This window comes from Zootoca vivipara, chromosome 3 (genome assembly GCF_965207765.1).
Source record: "Zootoca vivipara chromosome 3, rZooViv2.hap1.1, whole genome shotgun sequence".
NCBI lineage: Eukaryota > Metazoa > Chordata > Lepidosauria > Squamata > Lacertidae > Zootoca > Zootoca vivipara.
In genome coordinates, this window is record NC_142586.1 from 109,114,129 (window position 1) to 109,124,996 (window position 10,868).

The window sequence follows — 10,868 nt, forward strand, 5'->3', positions numbered from 1 at the left end:
AAGCAGAGAGAAACCAAAACTGATACGCAACCTAGTCACCTGCAAGATGTTTATTATGCATTTCAGTTTGTAAACAGACGGCTATGTGTATTGCATATTATTCTATTTATTCTTTAAGAGGAGAATACACTAATCAATAATGTAAAAATGCTTCCAGGTGGATGTTTATTGTGGGATGGGGGCTACTGATGTGTCTTTTTTTTTTTGCAATGTCCAAAATGGTATAAGTGTCACCAAATACCAGCCCATGTCACTCCCCCCAATTTAATCCAGATTTACCCAATTGCCTCTTAAAAAAAAATCCTGCCAATGACCCGTTTGCAATATTAAGCTCCCATCTGGTGGGGTTTGTGTGTCTATATGATCATAGAATCATAGAATCATAGAGTTGGAAGAGACCACAAGGGCCATCCAGTCCAACCCCCCTGCCAAGCAGGAAACACCATCAAAGCATTCTTGACATATGCCTGTCAAGCCTCTGCTTAAAGATCTCCAAAGAAGGAGACTCCACCACACTCCTTGGTAGCACATTCCACTGCCGAACAGCTCTTACTGTAAGGAAGTTCTTCCTAATGTTTAGGTGGAATCTTCTTTCTTGTAGTTTGAATCCATTGCTCCGTGTCCGCTTCTCTGGAGCAGCAGAAAACAACCTTTCTCCCTCCTCTATATGACATCCTTTTATATATTTGAACATGGCTATCATATCACCCCTCATTTTTAAAATGTTTGTTTTCTCAAGAGTTGGGTAAAATGCATAGTGGAAAAACCTCAAATGGCACCACCATTGCCACAATATGAACGGTCTTGTCCATGGGTGCCCCTGCTATCAGCAATCAGCTAGATGGCGATGAGGAAGAAAGTCTGTTCATATCTGGCTGGGGATTGGCTGGTTGTTCTGAGCTATATGTCCGTTCCATCCCAATTAATTTGTATTAACCTGCATTTAAAACATCCTCATCATCAACAACATCATCACTTTAAATTTGTATACCACCTTTCGATCTTACAATACCCAAGGCGGTTTACAAGCTGAAGAAACAAAGAATGTACACCTTATAACAATCTAATGCAATACAAAAAGGTGATAATAAAACATAACTTTAAAAAACACAACCTACATCAAATAAAGTAACATTCAACATTCCTTAGAATAGTATAAAGGTAAAGGGACCCTGACCATTAGGTCCAGTCGTGACCGACTCTGGGGTTGCGCGCTCATCTTGCATTATTGGCTGAGGGAGCCGACGTACAGCTTCCAGGTCATGTGGCCAGCATGACTAAGCCGCTTCTGGCGAACCAGAGCAGCACACGGAAACGCCGTTTACCTTCCCACTGTAGCGGTTCCTATTTATCTACTTGCATTTTGACGTGCTTTCGAACTGCTATTTTGGCAGGAGCTGGGACCAAGCAACGGGAGCTCACCCCGTCACAGGGATTCGAACCGCTGACCTTCTGATCAGCAAGCCCTAGGCTCAGTGGTTTAACCCACAGCACCACCTGGGTCCAGAATAGTATAGAATATACTGGGTATAGAATAGTATAGAATAATATTAAATATCAGCATATAAAAGTTAAACAGAAATACGCTCTTAACAATGACCATAAATAATTTCTAAACTACAATCAATAACACAACGGCAAGCCACAGTGCATCAAATAATACAATACAATTGAGAAGCAGAGACTGGGCAAGGCAGGTGGAGGAAGGCCTTGCCTGATGAAGTCTCTCCCCTCACAGTTCTTCCTCCAGGCACAGCTTCCTTATGAGGACCACACACACACACACACACACACACACACACACACATGCCCTTGAATGTGCATTTCCTCACAAAATGCACATTTAAAAATGCATTTTGATATGCTTTTACAGCTGAGAGCTGTGCCACAGCACAGTTGTGAGGTTTCCCTCACGCTTGATCCAGAAGCTACAGTTGGTGATGGGTGCTGCAGCACGATTGCTGACAGGAGTGGGGCCTTGTCAGAATATGACATCTTTTCTCAGAGAGCTGCGCTGCTTGCTGATTGCCTGCCAGTCCCCGTTTAATGTGTCACTGTCGTTATACAGAGCCCTTAACAACTTGGGACCAACTTACCTATGAAATCACCTTACTCATCCACATCAATCAGCGCTGTTGCAGATGCCACAGAATTCTCACTCTGCATTTGTAAGAACTCGATCTTTATGGGTGGCCTATTATCAACATCATACGGTGGTACCTTCGTTTTCGAACATCTTGGAAGTCGGACGTTTCGGTTTCTGAACACCGAAAACCCGGAAGTAAAGGCTTCCATTTTCGAATGTGCCTTGGAAGTTGAACAGCTTTCCGCTGAGTGTTTCTCAATTTTCTGAATTAAATTTGCAGGCCGCCCTTTGCGCCTCAGTTTCAGAATTCGAACTGTCTTCTGGAACGGATTACGTTCAAAAACCGAGGTACCACTGCACTCTTTTCTGAGCCCTCTGAAAACCCTTTTGCTTAGGCAAGCCTAGTTTTAATCTGCTTTTAGCATATCGTTGATTTTTCAAATCATTTTAAATATATTTATTAATTATATTAATATAATTAATAATATATTTTAAATATATTTTAATATATTTTGAAAAGCCATGTTAAGCTGTTTTTGTTAAATCTTTTAATTCTTTTTGTAAAAGAGCAGGGCCGTCTTAAGTATATTTGGCGCCTTGGCGCCGTGGTGCGAGGCTCCCTCCAGCGCCCCCGCCCTGCCCCGTTTCCCAGCATGGCGGGCGGGCGGAGCTGTGCGGCAGGCGGGTGCAGCGCACAGCACGGCTGCCGGGAGCGCAGCTCCGCGGCGCCCCCCCTAGCGGGCGGGCGCCCTGGCACCCTGTACCACCTAGCCTGGCCGTAGGGCCGGCCCTGTAAAAGAGCTTTGAGGTGCTTTTTTTCTTTTTTAAACAGTGCCTATCAATTTTATGAAACAAGCAAATAAATCATCACCATCAGTAACCATGGGAAGAGCCAGAATGCTGTGGCTCAGAGCATCTGCTTTGCATGATCCCAGGTTCATTCCCCAGCATCTTCAGGTAGGGCTATGAGAGAGAGACCCTTGCCTGAATCCCCAAAGGGCTGCTGTCAGTCAATGTAGACAATACTGAGGTGGCTGGACCAAGAGTCTGACTTGGTATAACCATATTGCAAGCTGCTTCTGTGTTAGTTGACTGACGGCATGAAAACCCTCAGCTTCTGATCTGGGTAAAATAAATTGACGGGAGCAATTGTGGTCAAAAGCAGGAAATGATCTCAGTCATTTCCTCTGACTTCCTGGTAGAACAAGCGGAAACCTTCCCTTGAGCACACCCAATGTATCTTTCTTTGGGCCATGAGATGTGAAGGTAAAAAGGTAAAGGACCCCTGGACGGTTAAGTCCAGTCAAAGGCGACTATGGGGTTGTGGCGCTCATCTCGCTTTCAGGCCGAGGGTGCCGGCGTTTGTCCACAGACAGCTTTCTGGGTCATGTGGCCAGCATGACTTTACAGCTCCTGGTGCAACGGAACACCATGACAGAAACCAGAGCGCACGGAAATGCCATTTACCTTCCTGCTACTTGCACTGGCGTGCTTTCGAACTGCTAGGTTGGCAGGAGCTGGGACAGAGCAACGAGAGCTCACTCCGTCGCAGGGATTCGAACCGCTGACCTTCTGATCGGCAAGCCCAAGAGGCTCAGTGGTTTAGACCACAGCGCCACCCCCTTCCTTGAGCATACCCAATGTATCTTTCTTTGGGCCATGAGATGTGTACCATATGCCAGGGGCAGCTAAATTCCAGATGCTGCTGTACTACAACTCCTATCATCCTTGACTGTTGGCCAGGCTGGCGGGGACTGAGTGGGAAATGGAGTCAAACAATATCTGGACATCCACAGATTCACCATCCTGTCTGAACACTAAAACAACATGGAATAATTTCCTTGAGTTGTTCACAGTGCCACCCCCCCCGCCCCCTTGGGTTGAGCAGCCTCAACCCAAGAGAAAACTTGAAACCAATCTCTGCACTTCGTATTAAGTTTGCAGGCATTGGTAATTAAAACTTTGTGACTCTTTATACTAATCTTTGCACGGAATATGCTTTCTGTGGGCCACATGTTCCTTTGCAAAAAAGAACCCAGGTTTCCCCACCCTTGATATTTTAACTCCTCCATTTGTACAGCTTGGTGGAAATAATTATTGTTCTGGGTGTCACCCTGGATGAAAGCGACAGCCTTCAGTCCTTTGATACGCAGGCTTCGTTTCCATGTCCCTATTCAAATCCTATCCTCCATACTTAATAGGCATTGTGCAATTGATCTCCAAGCTCGGCTCTTTAGTAAACCATTAAGGGTCTTTGGGAAAAGATATTATTGCTTTGGTTACAGTGACAAATTAAGCAGGGAAACTAAATTAGGAAACAAAAATAGTGCGTGCTTTATGGGAGGTCTACCAAATGCAGCAAGAAAACAGGCAAAAAAGGGGGGCCCTCCATGGAACTTAGTTAATATGCTTTGGCAATTGAAGAAGGTCCTCAATATTTATTAGATTTCTTACCCATACTTTGCCATAAGGTCCCAGGCTGGGTTACAACAACAGGGCCAGTGGTTTCACCTGGTTGAATATGTGTTATTTCAGCTGTTTTCAATCAATGGTGATAAGTTCCTGGAGCGATTCCTTTTTGATAAGTGGACTTAACTGCCAAGATTTAATTCTGGCCGAATTTCCGCTGAAGCTGCGTCTTTAATTTTATATAGGTACAGAAAACAGCATATTACCCTCGCCATCTGCTCTCTGGCTTTGGGTTTTTGTTCCCCGAGTTCGACTTGAAACGAATTACCGGGAAATAAAGGAGCAAATCCCTGGAATGAGTCGGCACCCCTGCCGTCTTAATCCATAGGAACAGGCTGAATCTTTCTGCCCTGACCAACTTTGATTAGTTGTAGCGTAATTAAAGAAATTACGAAGGAAGTCTTCTGCTCCGACGTGATTAACCGAACCGCAATTCATACTACTTTCTGCTTCGTAAGAATCGCCCTCCTTCCCCGACATAACAGTTTGCATTGATTAATAAAGGAGACAAAAGAAGGACTATAAGGAGGGGGCACATCAGCGCTTTTGGTGATTCATGACCAACAGCCTGAGTTTTATCTCCTGCTCTGTCAGGTCGTGTGTCGTGCGTAATCACTTATAGCTGATGTGCGTTCTTTAATTAAACAAAGCAAATGGGATTTATGTAAACCCATTTTTTTTGGAGGGGGTGGAGAGAAACAGGCGGCAGAGAGAAAGGGATCTCACCAACTTTTTCTTGCTTTATCTACTGCTTTTGCAAAGTGCTCGTAGCGTTTCGCATCAATGCTATTTGTTTTGTCAGGTTTGCACCCAGCAAACCATCCAGGGATTTCAACACACACTGGGGCAAGGGGAGGGAGTGATGTGGGGAAGGTGAACAGGCCAGCCCTACTGTTAGGCAAAGTAAGGTGGTTGCCTCAGGCAGCAGATTTTGGGTATCATATAAAAGAGCAGTAATATTTGATTTGTTACCTTTGTGCTTTTTCCTGCCGGGAAAGGGGAGAGCAGCTTGTGTTTTTTCCTGTTCCTAGTGCCAAAATAATTTGACCAAATAATTTGACTTGTGTGGAGGGATGTGCGAATCTGTCTGTTTGGTTTCTCATTTTTCTAATCTCAAGTTCAGATATGCAGGGAGGACCCACTGAAATTGGTGGGCCTAAGTGAGTCATGCCCATTAACTCCCATGAGTTAACTCTGAGTAAGATTAGCATTGGATACAACCGTTAGGCAGTGGTGAAGACTTTACATCTGAACGGGTGCACAGCGTGTACACATTATAAGATCTTCCAAAAGTTATGCTGAATGCATCAGGATGAGTTGGGACCAGTCTATGCGATCTTGCCACCCCACAATATGCGTTCATGGGAGAAATATTGTTTTCTGCTGCTCCAGAGAAGCGGACACGGAGCAATGGATTCAAACTTCAAGAAAGAAGATTCCACCTAAACATTAGGAAGAACTTCCTGACAGTAAGAGCTGTTCGGCAGTGGAATTTGCTACCAAGGAGTGTGGTGGAGTCTCCTTCTTTGGAGGTCTTTAAGCAGAGGCTTGACAGGCATATGTCAAGAATGCTTTGATGGTGTTTCCTGCTTGGCAGGGGGTTGGACTGGATGGCCCTTGTGGTCTCTTCCAACTCTATGATTCTATGATTCTATGATTTCTTCATATTTGTCCTGTCCAGATGTGGAAGGTGGGTGCAAGAGGGAGCTTACAACAAGTTGCATTAGAACGGATTCAAGTGAACAGTTGCTTCACTTTTATGAAAGGGCACTTGCCTTTAGCTCTTTTGAATTCTGCCGTTGTCCCAGCTAAGGATTAGTTTCCATGCTACCTAACAGAAGCAGCTCAAAACTTCTGGTTGTTGGGAAAAGGCAAACCCAAGCAGGCTTCAGGGTTGAAAGTGGTGTTCTGATGCTCCCCACTGATGGGTCTGAGTGGGCTTACAGAAGTGGTGACCATAGCTGCCAAGTATCCCGTATCCGCCGGGAAAACCCCTTTTTTCTCACCGTTTCCCGGCGGTCTCCCGTTTGGCAGAGAATCCCGGCATTGTCCCTTAAATTCGATTCTTCCTGGCGGCCATTTTTCTGGTGCCGCTTTGCCCTTCTATGGGCACCAGAAAATGGCGGTGCCGGTGCCGGAAGTCGCTTCCGCGCATGACCGGAAGTTGCATGACGCGACTTCCGGTGGCGCTTCGCCCTTCTATGGGCATCAGAAAATGGCGGCGCCGGCGCCGGAAGTCGCTTTTACGTGTTTCCGGTCATGCGCGGAAGCGACTTCCGGCGCTGGCGCCGCCATTTTCTGGTGCCCATAGAAGGGCGAAACGCCACCGGAAGTCGCGTCACGCAACTTCGGGTCGTGCGCGCGCTGCCGATCCCAGATCTTTACGATCCGGACTTGGCAGCTATGGTGGTGACAACAGCAGAATTTGTGTCAATGGGTGCAGGGGTGTAGCTTGTGGTATGTGTGCCCGTGGAGGCATGGTTTCCGGGTGTACAATTTTTGAGGGGGCCCTTAAAAGAAGAGAGAGAGGGATTTTATAAATAGAAGGAGAAGAAATGGAGGCAGTGAGAGATTTTACTTACTTGGGCTCCTTGTTCACTGCAGATGGTGACAGCAGTCACGGAATTAAAAGAAGCCTGCTTCTTGGGAGAAAAGCAATGACAATCCTAGACAGCATCTTGAAAAGCAGAGACATCATTGCCGACAAAGGTCTGTATAGTTAAAGCTATGGTTTTCCCAGTAGTGATGTATGGAAGTGAGAGCTGGACCATAAAGAAGGTTGATCACAGAAGAATTGATGCTTTTGAATTATGGTGCTGGAGGAGACTCTTGAGAGTCCCATGGACTGCTAGAAGATCAAACCTATCCATTCTGAAGGAAACCAGCCCTGAGTGCTCACTGGAAGGACAGATCCTGAAGCTGAGGCTCCAATACTTTGGCCACCTCATGACTCCCTGGAAAAGACCCTGATGTTGGGAAAGATGGAGGGCACAAGGAGAAGGGGACGACAGAGGATGAGATGGTTGGACAGTGTTCTCAAAGCTACCAACATGAGTCTGACCAAACTGTGGGAGGCAGTGGAAGACAGGAGTGCCTGGCGTGCTCTGGTCCATGGGGTCACGAAGAGTCGGACACGACCAAACGACTAAAGAACAACAGACGGGCTAATGCTGCAGTGCCAGCATTTGCAAGAGGGCTGTAAATGCTAGGAGATTAAGATGATCCCTTTTAAGTACCAGAGATTATGGGGAAATGGTTGTGGGCAGAGATGACCACACATCTGTCTCCTGAAAAATTTCTAAGTCTTCCTCAGAAGCACAGGATGTTGGAGATGCTCAGAAGCAGAGTACCTAATCTGATCTGACACTTGATGATGGCAAAATTCAACAAGGCTGGCCATAATGCAAGCAGCAGAACTGTATGGTTATTGCGTTGAAAGGCAACAGGAGCAGCTCCATTGCCACCTTCCATTGCCACTAGCACCTCACAAGTGTGGTGGGACAAAATCCAGACAAAATGGATGTGATATAGGTTGGGATATTTGAAGGTCGTGGTGAGAAGGGCTGATCCACATTACACATTTAAAGCATGTGGTTTATCCCAGAGAATCATGGGAATGTACTCTGTTAAGGGAATTATGGTTTTGTGGGGGTCAACTGCATTTCCCAGGATTCTTTGGGGGAAAGTCACATGCTTTAAATATGTGCTTAATGTTCTTCAGTAAGAGGAAGAACAAGCAAGCAGTAGGTCCTCTGTGTGGGGAAGACAGAGAAATGCTACTGGGTGACAGAAAAAGTGGAACTACTCAATGCCTACTTTGCCTCTGTCTCCACCCAAAAGGAAATAATAATAATAATAATAATAATAATAATAATAATAATAATAATAATAATTTATTATTTGTACCCCGCCTATCTGGCTGGGCTTCCCCAGCCACTCTGGGAGGCTTCCAACAAAAAATTAAAATACGTACATTTAAATGCCACACATTAAAAACGTCTCTGAACAGGGCTGCCTTCATATGTCTTATAAATGTCAGGTAGTTGTTTTTCTCTTTGACATCTGATGGGAGGGCGTTCCACAGGGTGGGTGCCACTACCGAGAAGGCCCTCTGCCTGGTTCCCTGTAGCTTTGCTTCTCGCAGTGAGGGAACTGCCAGAAGGCCCTCGGCACTGGACCTCAGTGTCCGGGCAGAACGATGGGGGTGGAGATGCTCCTTCAGGTATACTGGGCCAAGGTCAACACCAACACTTTGAATTGTGCTCGGAAACGTATGCCCAACCTGGTGATAACAGAATAAGTGTTGTAAGGAGGGAGCTGCAGCCCAAGATAGGAAAAGAGGTAGTAAGGGAACACCTAACTACTTTAAATGGATTCAAATCTCCAGGGGCACTAAAGGAGCTTGTGGATGTAATTTCAGAGCCTTTGTCTATTATCTTTGAGAATTCTTGGAGAACAGGTGATGTCCCTACAGACTGGAGGTGGGCAAATGTTGTCCCCATCTTCAAAAAGGGGAAAAGGAAGTCTCAGGTAACTACCAACCGATGAGCTTGACATCAATACCAGGAAAGGTCCTAGAACAAATCATTCAGCTGTCGGTCTGGGGGCATTTAGAAAAGGATACTATGATTACTAAGACCCAACATGGGTTTATCAAAAATAAGTCATGCCAGACCAATCTGATTTCTTTTTTTTGAAGGAATTACAAATTTGGTGGATCAAGGAAATGCTGTGGACATAGTGTATCTTGATTTCAGCAAAGCTTTTGACAAAGGCTCCCATGATATTCTCGCGAGGAAGCTGGTAAAATGTGGATTGAACAAGGTAACTGTTAGGTGGATTTGTAGCTGGTTGACTGACTGAACCCAAAGAGTGGTCATTTAATGGTTCCTCGTCATCCTGGAAAAAAGTGACAAGTGGGGTGCCGCAGGGTTCTGTCCTAGGCCTGTTGTTGTTCAACGCCTTTATAAAATGGCTTGGATGAAGGAATTGAGGGGATGCTCATCAAATTTGCAGATGACACCAATGCTGCAGAAGACAGAATCAGAATTCAAAATGACCTTAACAGATCGAAGAACTGGGCGTAAGCTAACAAATTGAATTTCAATAGAGACAAATGTAAGGTTCTGCACTTAGGCAGGAAGAACTAGATGCACAAATATAGGATGGGGGACACCTGGATTACTAGCAGCACATGTGAAAAGGATCTAGGGGTCTTCGTGGACCATGATGGTGTTAACATGAGTCAACAGTGTGATGCAGCAGCAAAAAAGCTAATGCTATTCTAGGCTGCATCAACAGAAGTATAGTGTCCAGATCAAGGGAAGAAATAGTACCACTCTATTTTGCCTAAGTCAGACCACACTTGGAATACTATGTCCAATTATGGGCACCACAACCTAAGAAGGACATTGACAAGCTGGAATGTGTGCAGAGGAGGGCAACCAAGATGATCAAGGGTCTGGAAACTAAGCCTTATGAGGAGTGCTTGAAGGAGCTGGGTATGTTTAGCCTGGAAAAGAGGAGACTGAGAGGAGATGTGACAGCCATCTTCAAATATCTTAAGGGCTGTCACATGGAAGAGGGAGCAAGCTTGTTTTCTCCTGCTCTGGAGGGTAGGACTCCAACCAATGGCTTCAAGTTGCAAGAAAGGAGATTCCGACTAAACATTTGGAAAAACTTTAGAGCTGTTCAACAGTGGAACAGACTCCCACGAGAGGTGGTGGACTCTCCTTCCTTGAAGAGCTTTTTAACAGAAGTTGGATGGCCATCTGTCATGGTTGCTTTAGCTGAGATTCCTGCATTGCAGGGGGTTGGACTAGATGACCCTTGGGCCCCTTCCAACTCTAAGATTCTATCAGTCTATGATTCTGTGGTATGAATGTGACTGAAGTGTTGGAAGTGTGGATACAACTCAGCTTGCAGATGGTTTTTCATGGGTTACGAAACACAGAGCCAGGGACCTCCAGACTCCCAGACTATCCCTGCGTCTTTAATCAAATTACGCAGAAATGAGTGCTAAATACATGCTATATTCCATTAGCTTTCTGGAAGCTGCTTGTACATCATGAGAAAGCTCAAATATAATGTGGAAATTAACCTTCATGGAAACGTCAGGGAAATGGAATAAACTACCTTGTGAGCCTTTTGGTTCCGTAATTTCTAGGCACGGGTCAGAGAGGTTTTTCTTTCCTCCCACTGCTTTTCCTGGGGAAACCCACTGTTTACTGCTGAATTGGAACAAACGACAAACTGCAGGAAACCCAGTCAATGTTTGTTCTGATTCAGTAATAGGCAGCAGGCTTTTCTGTGC